This window comes from Symphalangus syndactylus, chromosome 22, assembly GCF_028878055.3.
Source record: "Symphalangus syndactylus isolate Jambi chromosome 22, NHGRI_mSymSyn1-v2.1_pri, whole genome shotgun sequence".
In the NCBI taxonomy this organism is placed as follows: domain Eukaryota; kingdom Metazoa; phylum Chordata; class Mammalia; order Primates; family Hylobatidae; genus Symphalangus; species Symphalangus syndactylus.
Genome location: NC_072444.2, coordinates 14,372,952 through 14,392,351, shown reverse-complemented (window position 1 = coordinate 14,392,351; position 19,400 = coordinate 14,372,952). Strand labels below are relative to the sequence as shown.

The 19,400-nt window shown below is 47.5% G+C and overlaps 1 protein-coding gene across 5 annotated transcripts in view; it reads right to left on the bottom strand.

Annotated features, from left to right (window-relative positions):
* LUZP1 (leucine zipper protein 1) overlaps window positions 1–14,650 on the bottom strand; it is a 94,826-nt gene extending 80,176 nt beyond the window's left edge. For 2 of the 5 annotated variants that reach the window (XM_055262063.2, XM_055262068.2), the window contains exon 1: window positions 4,703–4,934. The gene's annotated coding sequence lies outside the window, so the exon portion shown is untranslated. Of the gene's footprint in view, window positions 1–1,485; window positions 1,572–4,702; window positions 4,935–14,170 lie in introns of those variants that run through there. The other 3 variants (XM_063631540.1, XM_063631539.1, XM_055262064.2) reach the window with 3 other exon arrangements.
* Window positions 14,651–19,400: the final 4,750 nt, after the last annotated feature.

The following is a 19,400-nucleotide window of genomic DNA, read 5'->3' as shown; positions in this document are numbered from 1 at the left end:
CAATTGCTACCTAATGTATTCTTCCCTTTGTGGAATATTACTTAAAAGAAGTTAGAGATCAACACTAAGGATATTCTGTCATAGGAGGAAGGGCAAGGCCTTCAACCACTTTACACCATCCCCAACCTTAAGTATTATTTGAACAACCATAATTTGTTAAGCGCTTCTTTTTTTTTTTTTTTTTTTTTTTGAGACGGAGTCTCGCTCTGTCGCCCAGGCTGGAGTGCAGTGGCGCGATCTCGGCTCACTGCAAGCTCCGCCTCCCGGGTTCACGCCATTCTCCTGCCTCAACCTCCGGAGTAGCTGGGACTACAGGCGCCCGCCAACACGCCCAGCTAATTTTTTGTATTTTTAGTAGAGACGGGGTTTCACCGTGTTAGCCAGGATGGTCTCGATCTCCTGACCTCGTGATCCGCCCGCCTCGGCCTCCCAAAGTGCTGGGATTACAGCCTTGAGCCACCGCGCCCGGCCTGTTAAGCGCTTCTTAAGCACAGCCAAAGATGTTAAGTTTTATATTTCAGGAGCTACCATTTCAAAAGAAAAAAAAAAACAGTTCAACTCCTTAAATCTTTTGGTAACTTTTTCCCTAAAATGTATCCTCTGTCTTAAAAGTAACTAAAATCTACTTCCTCCTGAATTTATTTATCTTTCCCCGATCCAATAAATGTCTCTCCCTCTTATTCTGCCCATTTACCTCACCATTAAATACCTAAGGTTTTCCTATTTCCTCCCAAGTTGGCACATTAACACTCTAATATTCATTCTGATCTCACAGTATTGAATCTGAGCACAGAAACCTCAGAACATTCCCAGGGATAAATCTGCTACCCAATTCCTAAAAGATAACACACAGTTCAAAAAAATAAACGCCGTGGTGGTAATTATACAACTGTATACATTTGTCAAAGTTCGTCAAACCGGGCCGGGCGCGGTGGCTCACACCTGTAATCCCAGCACTTTGGGAGGCCGAGGCGGGCGGATCAGGAGGTCAGGAGATCGAGACCATCCTAGCTAACACAGTGAAACCCCATCTCTACTAAAAATACAAAAAATCGGCCGGGCGAGGTGGTGGGCGCCTGTAGTCCCAGCTACTCGGGAGGCTGAGGCAGGAGAATGGCGTGAACCCCGGGGGGCGGAGCCTGCAGTGAGCCAAGATCACGCCACTGCACTCCAGCCTGGGAGACAGCGAGACTCTGTCTCAAAAAAAAAAAAAAAAAAAAAAAAAAAGTTCGTCAAACCGTACATTTAAAATTGGTGAATTTTATTGTATGTAAATTATACCTCAATAAAGCTTTTTTTTTTTTTTTTTAAAGAATGCATTCAGGGAAGGACATGATGGCTCATGCCTGTAATCCCAACACTTTAGGGGGCTGACACGGGAGGATCCCCTGAACCCAGGAGTTCCAGCAGACCAGCCTGGGAAACATAGGGAAACCTCATCTCTATAAATAAAAACAAAAGTTAGCTAGGCATGGTGACACGCACCTGTGGTCCCAGATTCTCAGAAGGCTGACGTGGGAAAATCACTTGAGCCCAGGCAGTAGAGGATGCAGTGAGACATCATCACAGCACTGCACTCCAAAAAAAAGGGAATACATTCATTACATTCATCAAATATTTGCTATGCATCTATTATATGCATCAAAGTTTATACCACATCTTTCAGCCTGGACTATCCGGGTCCTACTTGTAACAGCATGCTTTACTCATATGTTGACACTGTCCCTGAAAGCTGTATTACATGAAAAATGGTTCTGTTTCTGATAATGTTACCTTAATGATGGCCACTTTACACTGGAAGGGCCATTAGCTATCCATCAACTTCCATTACATAAATGAAATATATGATCACTTAGGTACTCTCCATTTTAACAGAAATGCTTCCATCATAAGAAATAAGTAAGCACCTAGTGGCATATAGTACATACCACTACTACACTACTACAGCCTTGTCTTTTTACAAAAAAAAAAAAAAAAAAAAACACAGCACACTTCAAGTGCATATTGATAACACTGCTGAAAGAAAAGGCAATATTATTGGAGAATAGACTTAACTGACTTATTCTAGGGCCCACAGTCACCCAGTGGCTGAGTCAAAGGCCAAAAAACTAGGTCTCATGATTCCCAAGGCAGTGGGCAAAGTAGAGAGACAACCACAGACCTGAGAAAGAGACCTGGGTATGAATTCCAGCGCCATTTCTCACTAGTTGCGTGTGTGAACTTGTGACAGTCACTTTACTTTCTGACCTTTGGCTTGTTCATCTATAAAACAGGGATGCTGACCGGGAGCGGTGGCTAACGCCTGTAATCCCAGCACTTTGGGAGGCCGAGGCGGGCAGATCACTTGAGGTCAGGAGTTCAAAACCAACCTGGCCAACATGGTGAAACCCCATCTCCACTAAAAATACAAAAATTAACCGGGCATGGTGGCACACACCTGTAATCCCAGCTACTGGGGAGGCTGAGGCAGGAGAATAGCTTGAACATGAGAGGCGGAGGTTGCAGTGAGCCGAGATCGCACCATTGCACCACAGCCTGGGTGACAGAGCACTCCGTCTCAAAAAAAAAAAAAAAAAAAAAAAGGGATGCTAACCACCACCTCACAAAATTATTGGGAAGACTGCCTAAGATCTATAACCACCTAGCATAATTACTGGGCACAGAATAGGCAACTCAACAACATTAGTTCCTTTTCTTGGTCTTAAATTATTTAAGATTAAGAAAACACCTCATAATCAAGGAAGGCTAATTAACAATCCGCATTAATAATCACTGGTCAACAATGAACCTGTGTTTGCTGCCTTCTTCACACTCCAACCCATTCCCTTCCCAGCTCACTATTTCCAGCTTTCAAACTTTAGTTACTATGTTTAGAAAAGTGATTTAATTTTAGAAACCTGGAAAATTCTTCTAGGAGTAAATTCTTCTAGGAGTAAATTGAGCAAAACCTTAATCTGCCCCCAGAGGAATTCTGAGCAAAACAATTATTTCTGACAAAAGAATTTTCTATGGGGGTAATTCAATTTAACCACATGAATACTACCAAAGTTGCAAACAAAGTGACAGAAGGCAATCTGGAACATACCGTCCAGATTCCCTAAAAAGAAATGTCCTCCTAAAATCCAAATCCCTCCCTCCCTAATTTGAAGTAGTCAAATCTTATTAGATGATCTGAATTCTCCCGGCTCTGACACCAGTCCAGCTCCTTAGGCCAGAACTGCAGCCGTTTGTAAAAGAAATACCCTGAGCAAACCCCACCCCTCAAAACATCCCCAAAAGGCAGGGAGGTCCAGAGAGTATTTTCTCCTCCAACGACAGATAAGACACCAAGGGCTCAGCAGCGCAATCCTTCCCCCAAGGTCATTCAAGTCAGTGAAGGTGCGACGGTGGAACTGTAGGAAGTCTCTGGCCTTCTGGAAATCATACTGCAGGGGGGTTTTGGGGGTGCCTACTCTCTTCCCCTCTCCCACCCGCAAGGGTGAGCACTGGCCTCGGCATTTCCGAAACAAGCCACAACAAGCTCTGCAGTGTTAGGAAAGGGGTTGACGCGATGAAGAAACAGATGCTCCAAAGGAAGATGGTCTTTCTCGGATCGCAGAGGCTCCTCCAAGGTTATGCACAGAAACCGCAGCCACCTCCAAGAGCTCTAAACCGGGCTCCGAAGCCCCAGCGCGGCCGCTCCGGGTCGCCAGCTTCCCTGCAGGCAGGCTCCGCAGCCAGCGGCCACCAGCCCCAGAAACCGCACTTCATTCCTGCGCTCCGGGAAGCCATGGCTCCTTCCCCGCCCGGGCCGCTGGGCGGGGGCCAGGGGTGCGCGGGGAGGCGGGCCCCGCGCTGCGGAAAGTTCACCGCGGCGGGCGGGGGGAGGCCCCGGCCCCACTCGCCGGCGTCCCTCCGCAGATTCCACCATTAATTAGTCCTAAGGACTGTCTGCTGGCAACTTAAACAAAGCGAATGCCTCGAATTCCTTCCCGGCCCAGCGGTCTGGCTGCGAGACCAACAGAGTGCCCGGGACGCGGGCTGGCGCGGCCGACAGCTGCGGCGGCCGCGGGACCCCTCCCCGCCCGGCCCGCGCCCCGCGCCCCGCGCCCCGCGCCCCGCGCCCCGCAGCTGGCCCCGCACGCCGGCCCGACGCGCTCCCAAACCGCCCTCCTCCTCCTCCTGCTGGAGCTCCCGGGCCCTTCCTGTCTGAGCACTTCCTTCCTCCGGTGCCCGCCGGGCCCCGCGCAGCCCCCTCCCCGGCCGCCTGGTCGCCCCCCGGCCCAGTCCGGCCCGCGCCCCCTCCCCCAACCCCAAACTCTACCCCCGAAACTCTTCGCCGCCCCCTCGCAAATGTCTCCTCCGCGTCTCTGCCCCTAACATTTCTCCTCAGAGTCTTGCTCCCACCAAGAAGTCTCCTCAGAACCTTCCCTCCCCCTCCCGAGGAAAAATCTCCTCAGAGTCTTCCTCCAACTCCACAAACATGTGCCGGGTCTCGCCCCAAAAGGTTCCCTCCTGAGCCCTTCCTCCAAAATCCATTCCAACTCTCCCCCAACTCCACACCCCCATCCTTCCTCGGCTGCGCCCGCGGTTTCTTCTGCCCCGTGGCCGCGGGTGCTCCGACCTCACCGGGGACCGGCCCCCCAACCCCGCCGCCCTCCGCTCCCCGCGCCCGTCCCAGCCCCCCGCGCCGCGCTCCCGCCGCCGCCTCCCGGACCCTCACCTCGGCGGCCCCGAAACGCGCTCCCGCCCGCGGAGGGCTCCGACGCTCAGCTGCCAGCGACCGGCGCCTCCTCTGGCTCCGCGGGACTGACAATGAGGGGCGGGGCCAAATGGTGACGTCAGCGTTCTGGAAGGCGGGGTCTTGGTGATGGGCGGGGTTGGTCTGCAGGTCCCGCCCCCTCCGTCCTTTTTTCCCTTCCCAGGACTTACACCCCACCAAGCTTTTATTGCCTCCGTAGCTAGATCCTGTGCTAGGCGCCCTGGGAAATCGAAATGGAAGACAAGACTTCTCGATTTCAGGAGGGACACTTTAGGCCCGCGTGGTGGCTCACGTCTGTAATCCCAGAACTTTGGGAGGCTGAGGCGGACGTATCGCTGAAACTCAGAAGTTCAAGACCAGCCTGGGCAACATGGCGAAACCCCATCTCTATAAAAAATACAAAAATCAGCCAGGCGTGGTGGCGCGCGCCTGTAGGCTAAAGTAGGAGGATCGCTTGAGCCCGGGGAGGTCGAGGCTGCAGTGAGCCGTGATCGTGCCACTGCACTCCAGCGTGGGTGACAGAGTGAGACCCTGTCTCAAAAGAAAAAAAAAAAAAAGCGGGGCACTCTCAGTAGGGTTGTGAGGATTAAATGAGATAATCAACGGAAACGTGCTTAGCCTAGAACCTGATATGGAATAATCACTCAACAAATGCTATTTCTATTACTCTGCAAATGCAGAGAAGGAACTCAGCTCAGACTCAGGAGGCATGGGTTCCGGTCCCCCACTGTGCTATTAATTCATTGTGTGATGCTAGACAAGTACTCTCCCATCTATGTTCCCGATTTTCATCTTCTTTAAAATGGGAAGGGGGAATAACCAGATGATCTCAAAATCCCCTCCCATACTTCTATGACATACTTCCTTTAAGTCTACTATCTAAAAGGCACCTAGGGCCCTGAGAAGTCAGGAGGAGGGCTTCGAAGACAGCCCAAGACCCACACCCAGCATAGTACAGGGCACAGCCAGAGACTGCTCTCGCTGCGGATGCCCTCCCACACGCTGGCACGCAGCAGCATTCACAAGCCAGGACACAGATGGGCTGAGGGCTGCTTCCTCTCTGACTACAGCAGCATAGTTGGTCTCTTGAGACATCTCTTGTGTAAGCTCTTTATTGCCTATGGAATAAAGGCCAAAGCCCTGGCCTGGTATGATCACTTCCTACCTTTACACACACACACACACACACACACACACACAGTTTATCCAAACTTCTCTTAGCACACCCACTGCTTTCCCACATTTGACCCTTTGCTCAAGCTCTTCCCCTGCTGTCTCACCTCCCAGCGTCTCCCAGCCAGAAAGCAATCCTCCCTGTTCTGAATAACCAATAACATTGTGTTTATCCCTCAGGTGGGCATGAACACTACAACTTATAACAAACTGACCTCCCATTTGTTTCTTAGCACTTCCTGGAGGTCAGAACCCACACATGTTTGTGGAGCTCAAGCTCTGATGCCAGAAAACCCTGGGATCATATGTTCTAGGGTCAAAATAGCTGTCTCTGAGCCTGTCTTCTCATCTATAAAATGGGGATAATATAGTCTTGTGGTGTTTGTTTTAAAATTACCTAAGATACGGTATGGAAAACATCAGGCACAGTGTTCCACAAACAATATGAACAATATGATTGTCATTCTTATTTTCTTTTTTTTTTTTTGAGACGAATTTTGTCTCTTGTTGCCCAGGCTGGAGTGCAGTGGTGTGATCTCAGTTCACTGCAACCTCTGCCTTCCAGGTTCGAGAGATTCTCCTGCCTCAGCCTCCCAAGTAGCTGGGATTACCAGCACTCGCCACCACACCTGGCTAATTTTTGTATTTTTAGTAGAGACGGTGTTTCACCATGTTGGCCACTCTGGTCTCGAACTCCTGACCTCAGGTGATCCATTCACCTCGGCCTCCTTAAGTGCTAGGATTACAGATGTGAGCCACCATGCCCGGCCCCTGTCATTCTTATTTTCAATAGTATTATATTGACCAGGAGCAGTTGCTCATGCCTGCAATCCCAGCACTTTGGGAGGATCTCTTGAGTCCAGGGGGTTGGATCACTTGAGTCCAGGAGTTTGAGACCAGCCTGGGCTACACAGCAAAACCCCATCTTTACAAAAAATACTAAAAATTAGCCAGGCCTGATGGTGCCCGTGCAGTCTCAGCTACTCAGGAGGCGGTGGTGGGAGGATCCCTTGAACCTGGGAGGTGGAAGTTGCAATGAGCCATGATAATGCCACCACACTCCAGCCTGGTGACAGATCGAGACCCTGTCTCAAAAAAAAAAAAAAAATATATATATATATATATATAATTACTGTATGATTTATATATATATTTTATATATATAACTACCATCATCAGTATTATTTCTAGTTATTAACACCACACAGCACCTCATGACAATCCACCTAATCATTTCATATGGAAGACTTTAGGGTCTTGAGAAAGGAAGAGGGTTGCTGAAAGTGGCCCTGCAAAGCATTCCCATTGGAATGGAAACCAGCACTCCAGTCTGCAGACCCCAGATGGATTCTGCAGAGTCATATCTGATGCCCCAGGGCATCTCTGCCATTCAGCCTGCCTCCAAGCTGGAGTCAGCTTGGAGTTCTCTCTGAGAGTTTTTTGCAGCAGAGCTGACCCATTCCTGCTTCATGCCTTTCTCCTTTCACCTTTTTATAGAGACATGGATCTGTGTTAAACTGCCATTGGCATCTCTGCAATCCTCTAGGAGAACTGAAATGAGGCACTGGGCGTTTCTAGAGCAGTGGCCTGTGGAAGGAGGGGAGGAACTTTGGGGTTCTGATTAATTTCCTATGCTGCAGGCAGGCACATGGGTGTCCAGAAATGCCTGGCCCGGTCCTCAAAGTCCCCTAATAAATTATAGTTTATTTTTAGAAAAAATATTCAAAAACACCTCTTCCTGTGAAAAGTAATCATGGCTGTAAGATTGCTGGAGGCAAAGGAAGGGCCTTTACTGAGTTGCCCCTAAGGGCTAAAGCTGATTCCAAGTACTACAAACCCTTGGAAGGAAGAACCCAGGACATACAAGGGAGGTTCTGAAGAAATAACTTTCTCCCCAGGACCCATGATCCCAGCAACCACTTATTGATTTATTCATAGCAAAAGCTTTGGCACAGGAAAGATCAAGATTCAAAACCCAGCTCCGTCACTTACTAGTTATGTAATCTTGGGCTTTTAGGTCTCTGCACCTCAGTTTCTCATCTGCAAAATGGAAATAATAATACTACCTTTCTCACACAGTGCCTGTGAGGGTTAAACATGTGAAAGAGCTGAGTTCAGAGCCGGGCACCTAGTTCATGCCGGGATATAGTGGTTGCTGTTACTATTTGAACATGTCCTCGTCCTCCCAGCAAGACCTCCCATATGCTGGACTCTGGACTGGAAGTAGAGCTAAATAATAGCCCTGCCCTCAAGAGGCTCCATTAGTAAAAGGAAAGGAATAGATTTGTATGATTGGACAATAAAAGGTCTCTATTGGACATTGTTAAGTGAAAAGAGTAAGAGTAAGTTGCCGAATTACAAGTGTAGTAGGATCCTGTAGTTATAATTTGTAATATATGCTTAGTATATGCCTAGAAAAATATGGAGACTATAAAGAACTAAATAAGCCAGGCGCAGTGGCTCACACCTGTAATCCCAGTACTTTGGGTGGCCAAGGTGGGAAGATTACTTGAGACCAGGAGTTTGAGACCAGCCTGGGCAACATAGTGAGACCCCTGTCTTTACAAAAAAAAAATTTTTTTTTTTTTTTTTTTTTTTTTTTTTTAGACGGAAGTCACCCTCTGTCGCTCAGGCGGGAATTCAGTGGCACGACCTGGGCTCACTGCAACCTTTGCCTCCCAGGTTCAAGCAATTCCCCTGCTTCAGCCTCCCGAGTAGCTGGGATTACAGGAATGACCCACCACACCTGGGTAATTTTTGTATTTTTAGTAGAGACGGGGTTTCACCATGTTGCCCAGGCTGGTCTCGAATGTCTGGGCTCAAGCGATCCTTTGGCTTTGTCCTCCCAAAGTGCTGGGATTGCAGGCGTGAGCCACCATGCCCAGCCAAAATTTTATTTATTTATTTATTTTTATTTTTTTTGAGACAGAATCTCGCTGTGTCGCTCAGGCTAGAGTGCAGTGGTGCGATCTCGGCTCCGCCTCCCGTATTCAAGCAATTCTCCTGCCTCAGCCTGCTGAGTAGCTGGGATTACAGGCCTGCAACACCATGCACGGCTAATTTTTGTATTTTTAGTAGAGACGGGGTTTCACCATGTTGGTCAGGCTGGTCTCGAACTCCTGACCTCATGATCCACCCACCTCAGCCTCCCAAAGTGCTAGGATTACAGGTGTGAGCCACCGCCAGGCATGGTGGCTCATACCTGTGGTCCTGGTTACTCAGGAGGCTGAGGAGGGAGGATTGCTTGAGCCCAGGAGTTGGAGGCTGCAGTGAGCTATGATCTCTGCACTGCACTCCAGCCTGAGTGACAGAGAAAGACACTGTCTCTAAAAAAATAAATAAATAAAAAAGAGCTAAATAGAGAACCTTCAGTTTTTTTCTTTCTGCTTTGCTGAGTTTCATTTTGTTTTTGTTTTTGCTTTTTTTTTTTTGAGATAGAGTCTCACTTTGTCACCCAGGCTAAAGTGCAGTGGCATGATCTCAGGTCACTACAACTCCACTTCCCAGGCTCGACTAATCCTCCTACCTCAGCCTCCCAAGTAGCTGGGATAACAGGTGCCTGCCAACACGCCCAGCTAATTTTTTTTGTATTTTTGGTAGAGACGGGATTTCACCATGTTGCCCAGGCTGGTCTCCATCTCCTGAGCTCAAGCCATCCACCTGCCTTGGCCTCCCAAAGTGCTGGGATTACAGGTGTGAGACACTGTGCCCAGCCTGCTTTGCTGTTCTGTGTGTGCATATAGTGAGAACTTTCAAAAAAGACTTTGCTGTGGAGGGGAAAGGGGGTAAAAACACAGCTACAAGGTATACCCGCAGTGGGCATCTGAGCCACCTGTGCATACTGCAATAGAAAATTCCACAGATCCCATCTCCTCCTTCGTGAGGTTCCAAGAAAGCCCATGCCGAGACAATTTTCACTTTCTCCCCTGACCCTAGCCCTTGGTTGCATTTGAACTTTCAATGCTACAAGCCAAAAGTAAGACACCTAATAGAAGTCTCAGGAACTATGACAAGGCCAGGACAAAAAGACTTTAAAGCAGGGAGAATTTTTTTTGTCCCTGTCTGTATTAGTCAGAGTTCTCCAGAGAAACAGAACCAATAGGAGTATATATATATATATATATATAGATATATAATTTACTTATTATGAGAATTGGCTCACAAGATTATGGAAGCGGAGAAGTCCCACAATCTGCCTTTTGCAAGCTGGAGAACCAGAAAAGATGGTGGTGCTAAGAATGGGGGTTTGTGGGCAGGGTAGTGCTGGTATAAGTCTCAGAGTCCAAGGATCTGAGAACCAGGAGCTCCAATGTCCAAGTGCAGGAGAAGATGGATGTTCCAGCTCAATGAGAGAAAGCAAATTTTCCTTCCTCCTCTTTTTTGTTCTGTTGGGCCCTCAGTGAATTGGATCATGCCCACCCACATGGGTGGAGGCAATTTTCTCTACTCGATCTACCAATTCAAATATTAATATCTCCTGGAAATACTCAGAGATGATGTTTTACCAGCTATCTGGGCATCCCTTAGCCAGTCAAATTGACACATAAAATTCACCATCACACTGTCCTATGCCCCTTCCATACCTTCCAAAGAATCACAATATTTCAGCACCTTGTGTCTACCATGTCTAAACTTGCACTTTCATTTTCACTCATTATATCTTTCTGTAATTTAATTTTTTACAAGTAGCAGTATTACTGTGTCATCAGAAAAAAAGGCAATAAAGATATACATAAAAAGAAAGCTAACCAAGCTGGAGGTGGCTCACTTTTGCTGGTTTGCAAACAATAAATGATTACCCAGTATGATTGAGGCCAGTGCAAAGTCTGCCAAGAATCATAGAAAGTGAGAATAGGAAGGAATAAAATAGCCCTCACTTCTCCTATCATCCCCAAAATGGCATGATTTTAAGTTCCCTCTATTCCTTTGCTCCCTCATGTTTCAGGGCAACCATTACTACATGCATTTCATTCATTCATTCCACAGACATTTATAGATCCTTTATTCTGAACCAAGAATCATGCTGGGTACTTTACATATACTACCTCTTAAAGGTTATGGGGTCATTATTGCTAGTATATTGCATATACTATCTCTTAAAAGTTATAGGGGGTCATTATTGCTAGTATATTGCATATACTATCTCTTAAAGGTTATAGGGGTCATTATTGCTAGTATATTGCATATACTATCTCTTAAAGGTTATAGGGGGTCATTATTGCTAGTATATTGCATATACTATCTCTTAAAGGTTATAGGGGGTCATTATTGCTAGTATATTGCATATACTACCTCTTAAAGGTTATAGGGGGTCATTATTGCTAGTATATTGCATATACTACCTCTTAAAGGTTATAGGGGGTCATTATTGCTAGTATATTGCATATACTACCTCTTAAAGGTTATAGGGAGTCATTATTGCTAGTATATTGCATATACTATCTCTTAAAGGTTATAGGGGTCATTATTGCTAGTATATTGCATATACTATCTCTTAAAGGTTATAGGGGGTCATTATTGCTAGTATATTGCATATACTATCTCTTAAAGGTTATAGGGAGTCATTATTGCTAGTATATTGCATATACTATCTCTTAAAGGTTATAGGGGGTCATTATTGCTAGTATATTGCATATACTATCTCTTAAAGGTTATAGGGGGTCATTATTGCTAGTATATTGCATATACTATCTCTTAAAGGTTATAGGGGTCATTATTGCTAGCATATTGCATATACTATCTCTTAAAGGTTATAGGGGGTCATTATTGCTAGTATATTGCATATACTATCTCTTAAAGGTTATAGGGGTCATTATTGCTAGTATATTGCATATACTATCTCTTAAAGGTTATAGGGGGTCATTATTGCTATCTTGCACACTGGGAAAACAAGGCTCAGACAGGCAAAGTCACTTAGTGGTCACACATCTAGTAGGATCTAAACCAAGACATGTGCAACATCAAAGCCCAAGTCCGGGAGGAAACGGGCTGTATTCCAAAGCAAATAAGCTATGCACTCAGGCAGCCATTATTGGCTGGGTGGCTTTGGGCAAGTCATTGAACTCTTCTCAGCAGCAGTTTTCCCACCTCTGCAGAGTAAGTGTATACCCACCTATTTCATGTAAGCTAAGTGCTTTGTAAATCGTAACACATAATACAAAGGAAAGGCATCTCAGCTCTTCAGGGACTAGGTCTCACTCATCTTTGGATCTTTTGGTGCTTTCCCCCCTAGTGTTTGCCTCCATTAGTGTTTGCCTCCATTAGTGTTCATCCTCCATTAGCACAATTAGGACAGTCTTCCTCGAATGCATCTTATTTCCCCCTCCAGCCTGGGACTTCCTCTACGACCGGAGTGATGGTTATTAATTTCTGATCCCTTTCTGTCCCTAGTACAGTGTCTGGCCTGCATCCCTCCATTCCTTTACATTTTTATTTATTTCATAAGAAATGGCTGAGTGCCTAACATGTGCCAGGCACTACACAGACTGTAATACTGCAAAAGTCCCAAGTTTCCTGGACTGGAGGAGTGGAGAAACAGGACAACATTAAACACAATTACTTAATAACAATTCCATTAAGTGCTGCAAAGAATCAGGTGATATGCCAGGAGGGATTGGGGGATGCAGGGTGGGAACCTAACTGAATTGAGGAGCCAGAGAAGGCTTCCTAGAGGAGGTGGCCTGGAGGCTCAGAGAGGGTAAGGAACATGTTCAAGGTCACACAGCCAGTAAGTGGGAAAATTGGGATTTTAACCCAGGAATGCCGGAGTCCAAAGCCCATACTCTACTAGAAAACACTGTCTTTTATTTCCTCCACCTTTTACTTCCTTGACTTTTTTTTTTTTTTTTTAGATGGAGTCTTGCTCTGTCGCCCAGGCTGGAGTGCAGTGGTATGATCTGGGCTGACTGCAACCTCCAGCTCCCGGGTTCAAGTGATTTTCTTGCCTCAGCCTCCCGAGTAGTTGGGATTATAGGTGTGTGCCACCCCACCCACTTAATTTTTGTATTTTTAGTAGAGACGGGGTTTCACCATGTTGGCCAGGCTGGTCTTGAACTCCTGACCTCAAATGATCTGCCCACCTCAGCCTCCCCAAAAGTGCTGGGATTACAGGCGTGACCCACTGCGGCCCGGCCCCCTACTTCCTTGATTTTTATTGATGAGAAAGGAGTAAGGCCTGTCCAAATGAATTCTCTAAAGCAATATTTTTTCCCAGCTTTTGGGGATCACAGATTCTTTTGAGAATCTAGTGAAATCCATGAAACCTCTCTCCAGAATTCCATGTATACAGACAGACCCACAAAATCTTGCATACAATTTCAGGGAGTTCATAGGTATCCTGAGGCCCAGGTTTAGAACTCATTCCATGGAGGACCATCAGACCTTATAGTGAGATTGTCAGAACCTCAGAAAGAGACACCAGGACCCCATAAAGAGCTCAAATCCCCGGGGAGATCTCAAGACCCTATAGAAAGAGTCTCAAGATCCAGTAGAAAGATCTGGGATCCTGTAGAGGCCACCAAGTTGCTACAGAGTAACAGCTGGGGCTTTGCAGAAATATTCTCAAGAGGCTATAGACGTAGAGGAACCTCAACCTCTCATGAAGCTGGGGTCCTCAAAGCAGACTTGGAGAGCTATAATTTTGGGGGGATTTTTGTTTTTTGTTTTTTGAGACAGGGTCTGGCCTCTGTCACCCAGGCTGCAGTGCAGTGACACGATCACCCCTCACCACAGCCTCAAACTCCTGGGCTCAAGCAATCCTCCTGTCTCAGCCTCCAAAGTAGCTAGGACTAGAAGCGCGTGCCACCACGTCCAGCTAATTTTTAAATTTTCTGTAAGGATGGGGGGGGGGTCTCACTATGTTTCCCAGGCTGGTCTCGAACTCCTGGAATCAAGCCATCCTCCCACCTCGGCCTCCCAAAGTGGTGGGATTACAGGCGTGAGCCACCATGCCCTGCAGAGGGCTATAATTCTTAACCCTTGTTGGATCACTGACGCCTTTGAAACTTCGAAGAAAAATGCAACACACACAACATGTTACACAATTACAAGGGGTTCACAGACCTCTGAGAGGACATCGGTAGCCCCTGGGTACAGAACTCCGGTTCTTGAGGTGCGGCAAGAACGTAACCCCCGCCCCCCAAACACCTCAAAAACCTGGAGCAGAACCACAGACCCGAGGCACAAACTTTAGGATGAAACAGACCCCGAGTTGCATCCGGGCCCTGCCGTTTACTAGCCATGACCTTGAACACTCACCTAGAAACCCTCAGGCCTCAGCATCTCACCATCCAAAAGAGAGGGCTGGACACCCTCCCCTCCCCAGCCCGGTCCCCGCGGCGTGCGCTCCGTGCGGGGTGGGGCGCTGGCGCTTGACAGGACTCAGCCTCTCCGCTCCAGCGCCAGTGAGCCATGAATCCGGCTGCGGCACTTCATGAAATACTCATGGGCCGACTGCACCAGGCTTGCGGGCGGCGGGGGAGGGGGCCGGCGCGGTCGCCGTTTGCCGCAGTGACACCTCCGCGCAGCCAGCCGGCCGCGGGCCTGGGAAGCCGCCGGTGCCGGGCGCGCTCTCGGCCTTTCCCACCCACCAGGCAGGGCGTTCCCGCCAGCCGGCTTCCTGCAGCCGAGGGCCGGAGAGGAGGGACGGCGCTGAGGGGCCGCAGGGCCTGGCAGGCCTGGTTCCTGGCTTTCTCTCCGCGTTTCCTGAGCAGGACCGGCCGGGGGATGGGACCCAGCGCAAACCTCCTTCCCTGGGAGCGCAGCCAGGAAATCGCGTCCTTGTTAATTCAGGTTTCTCCTTTGCGCTGAACGGGGCTGGTTTCCGTCCGCGATCAAGTGGGCATGATGCGACCCACTTATCCCAGGAGGAAGCGGAGAGACGAAATGGCAGCTCCCGACCCCACGACACAGCAAGATTCCAACCCCGTGATGTCAGTGTTAACTCCATCCTACGGATGAGAAAGCTGAGGCTTTGAAAAATGAAGTGACTTATCCAAGGTCATCATAAAAATATTACTACTAATAAAATAACATGCTTACTACATACCAGGCACTGTGCTACAAATGCTCCAGGTATATTTTGTCATTGGGTTCCTGTAATCTATGAAGATAACTGTTGTCCCTAGTTCATAAGTGAGCAAACAGAACCAGAGGCCAAGTGGCATCTCCAGTGACGCACAGCTACGAAACAACAGAGCTAGGAATTAAACCCCAGCCTCCTGTTTCCAGAGCTCAGCCTTTCTCTATCCTGCTTCCGCATTTCAGTTGAGTAACCATGACCTTGTCTCATTCGTCTCTGGGTCCTCAGAGCCTTACGGAGAACTTGACACAAAGTAAGTGCTCAGAGGTGACTAAGGGAACCTTACATGGAAGTTCACACTTAGAAGGACTGATAGGAGGCATCTGTCCACGTGACCCTTTCTAGAGCCTTCAGCCAAGTGAAAACTTAGCCTCTGCCTGAATACTCACTATCATGATAAACTCTCCCCCTCCCCACACCCCCATCCCATTCCCTTGTTGGACAAATACATTTGGTTTAAATGTAAATGCTCCTTTTTTTTTTTTTTTTGAGACGGAGTTTCACCTTATAGCCCTGGCTGGAGTGCAATGGCATGATCTTGGCTCACTGCAAACTCCACCTCCCAGGTTCAAGTGATTCTCCTGCCTCAGCTTCCCAAGTAACTGGGATTACAGGCGCATGCCACCACACCCGACTAATTTTGTATTTTTAGTAGAGACAAGGTTTCATTGGTTGATCAGGCTGGTCTCAAACTCCTGACCTCAGGTGATCCACCCATCTCGGCCTCCAAAAGTGCTGGGATTACAGGCGCGAGCTACCGTGCCCAGCCTTAAATGCTCCTTTTTTTGTCCATGGTTTCTTGTAAACAAGGCCAGGCCATTTTCCTCCCTGTGGCCACATTACATATTGCATGGTATTCTTAGCCATTCTATAAGGGTAGACGGTTCAATAATTTTAAGTTCCTCGTAAACTGGGACAAGGTCAGCTGTTCATCAAAGCTGTTCCCCTTCCACATGTAGAGTTGTTTCTGAGAAGAGCACCCAGACTACATTTTCCAGCACTCCTTGCTATTAGGTACATAACTAGTGTTCACCAGTGGGATGTGGGCAGAGAACATGAATGCCATGTCCTGGTCAAAGTGGTGAAGAAGGATGTATGCTTGCTCAAAGCTCTTTTCTCTCATCTGCCAATCAGATGTCAACACACCAGGGGGCCCTTGGAAGCTACACGTTGAATGGGGCAGAGCCTTAGTCAACCTAGGTCTCACTTATCACTTGACTGAGGGGGGCACACATTGAACTAATTTCTATTGTATTTAGGCATTGCAATTTCAGGATTTATCTATCATAGCAGTTGGCATAACTAGTGTGGGACTACCTTGGGCTCACTGCTGTATCCTCCACATGACAGAGCACAGTGCTGGTTACACAAAAGATGCTCAAAAGACATCTTCAACTGTGTCCAACTGGCTCAGCTGGTCAGAAGCCATCTCTGTTCATCTGATGTCTTATGTCATATGTTTTCCAAAAAGAGTTTCTAGGTAGTTTCATCGCAGCCTCGTGACCATTTGACTGATAAAGAACAAGAATTCGGGAGTGATAGAAGCCTGGATCAAAGGCCAGCGGGGGAAAAAGGAAAGAAAGATGAAATACGGACTAATTAGGGTAGAAATGGTGGGCTGAGTTTTCTAAGGATAGTAACTGTGAAGAACAAACAAATCATGGCTCTGAGTTTCCTGGCAGTCAAAGCAAAGAGGGAACCAGGATGACTTACAAATTGTGTAGGAAGTAGTAAACATGTGATTGAATACACAGACCCTGGAGGCAAATTACATTGTTTTGAAACCCAGCTCTACCACTTACTAGTCACATGACCTTAAGCAGTTATTTAATTTCTCTGTGCTTCTGTTGCTTCTTCTGAAAAACAGGATAATATAATAATAAACCCCTTTCTTAGGGTCCCTGGAAGGATTAAATGACTTCAGACATATTTAGTTCTTTTTTTTGTTTTGTTTTGTTTTTTGAGATGGAGTCTCACTCTGTCGCCCAGGCTGGAGTGCAGTGGTGCAATCTCAGCTCACTGCACCCTCTGCCTCCCAGGTTCAAGCAATTCTCCTGCCTCAGCCTCCTGAGTAGCTGGGATTACAGGCACCTGCTGCTACACCTGGCTAATTTTTGTATTTTTAGTAGAGACAGGGTTTCACCATGTTGGCCAGGCTGGTCTCGAAATCCTGATCTCAAGTGATTCACCTGCCTCAGCCTCCCAGTGTTGGGATTACAGGCATGAGCCACCGTGCCCAGCTGCATATTTAGTTCTCATAACAGGCCTGTCACATGGTAAATCCTATAGAAGAATTAGCTATTGCTGTGATATGGTTGGAAGAATCAGGCCAGTGATTTGGGAGAGACAAATTTTTCCCTGCATTAAACTCTCAGGGAATATATTACACATGTGACCCTAATACAATGGATGGTTCCTCAATCAGACAATCAGAGTTGCGCCCTGTGTCACACGATTGTTTCTTTTCTTCTTTTTTTTTGAGACGCAGTCTGGCTCTGTAGCTCAGGCTGGAGTGCAGTGGCACGATCTTGGCTCATTGCAACCTCTGCCTCCCAGGTCCCAGTTCAAGCAATTCCCTGCCTCAGTCTCCCGAGTAGCTGGGATTACAGGCATGCGCCACCATGCCTAGCTAATTTTTGTATTTTTAGTAGAGACAGGGTTTCACCAAGTTGGCCAGGATGGTCTTGAACTCCTGACCTCGTGATCTGCCTGCCTCAGCCTCTCAAAGGTTGTTTCTCTTATTTTTGGTCCAGACAAACCTTGGCATTCTACTCACTGGGTAATTCTGGGGCAGGATACTAGGGTAACCTAAGGCCCTAGGGACCTTTCTGCTGACAGGCCAGGTAAGTGTAGTAATGAAGGGCAAAGGGGTTAGTGTCAGACAGACCCAGGAACGTTTGTTAACTTCTTCAAGCCTCAGTTTCTTCATCCACACAGTGAGGACAATAACACAAAAACACCATGAAAGGGTTGCTATAAAGATTACATGAAAGAATGTACATAAGGCCAGGCACGGTGGCTCATGCCTGTAATCCCAGCACTGTGGGAGACTGAGGCGGGTGGATCACCTGAGATTGGGAGTTCGAGACCAGCCTGACCAACATGGAGAAACCCTGTCTCTACTAAAAATACAAAATTAGCCAGGCGTGGTGGCACATGCCTGTAATCCCAGCTACTGGGGAGGCTGAGGCAGGAGAATTGCTTGAACCTGGGAGGTGGAGGTTGTGGTGAGCCGAGATTGTGCCATTGTACTCCAGCCTGGGCAACAAAAGCGAAACTCTGTCTCAAAAAAACAAGAAAAAGAAAAAAAAGAATGTACATAAAACGTTTATCACAATAACTAGTATTATAGGAGGACTTCAGTATACAACCACCTACAAAATAAAAAGGAAACTAGCAAAATAAAACAGAGAATATCACCTAGAACCCCTGGAAGAAGGAGAATAATTTTTAATGTTTCAAAAATTGGAACAGAGGCCAGGTGCAGTGGTTAATGCTTGTAATCCAACACTTTGGGAGGATAAGGTGGGAGGATTGCTTGAGCTCAGGAGTTTGAGACCAGCCTGGGCAACAAAGTGAGACCTTGTCTCTACAAAAAATAAAAAAATCAGCTGGGCACAGAAAGCTGAGGTGAGAGGATCGCTTCAACCTAGAAGGGCGAGGCTGCACTGAGCTACGATTGCGCCACTGTACTCCAGCCTGGCGACAGAGCTAAATTCCGTCTCAAAAAAAAAAAAAAAAAGGGCCAGGCCCATGTGGCTCATGTCTGTAATCCCAGCACTTTGGCAGGCCAAGGCGGGCGGATCACGAGGTCAGGAGATCGAGACCACGGTGAAACCCCGTCTCTACTAAAAATACAAAAAAATTAGCCGGGCGTGGTGGCAGGCGCCTGTAATCCCAGCTACTTGGAGAGGCTGAGGCAGGAGAATGGCGTGAACCCAGGAGGCGGAGCTTGCAGTGAGCCGAGATCGCACCACTGCACTCCAGCCTGGGTGACAGAGTGAGACTCCATCTCAAAAAAAAAAAAAAAAACAAAAAACCCACAAAAAATCAGCCAGGCATGGTGGTGGGCGCCTGTAGTCCCAGCTACTTGGGAGGCTGAGGTAGGAGAATGGCGTGAATCTGGGAGACGGAGCTTGCAGTGAGTCGAGATCGAGCCACTGCACTCCAGCCTGGGCGATAGAGCGAGACTCTGTCTCAAAAAAAGAAAAAAAAGTGAAACAGAAATGGCACATTTCCCCCAGAACGTGGTCCTGGGCTGTCCAAAGCATCATTTCTTTGCTTCTGGCTGGAATTCTCTTGGCCTAACTTAGTGTGGTATCAGCTCAGACTTGCCAGTTTTTGAAGCCACCCTGGCCTGGAGACGTGCTGCAAAGCCAGAATGATCACTCTGCCCCAGCAACAGAC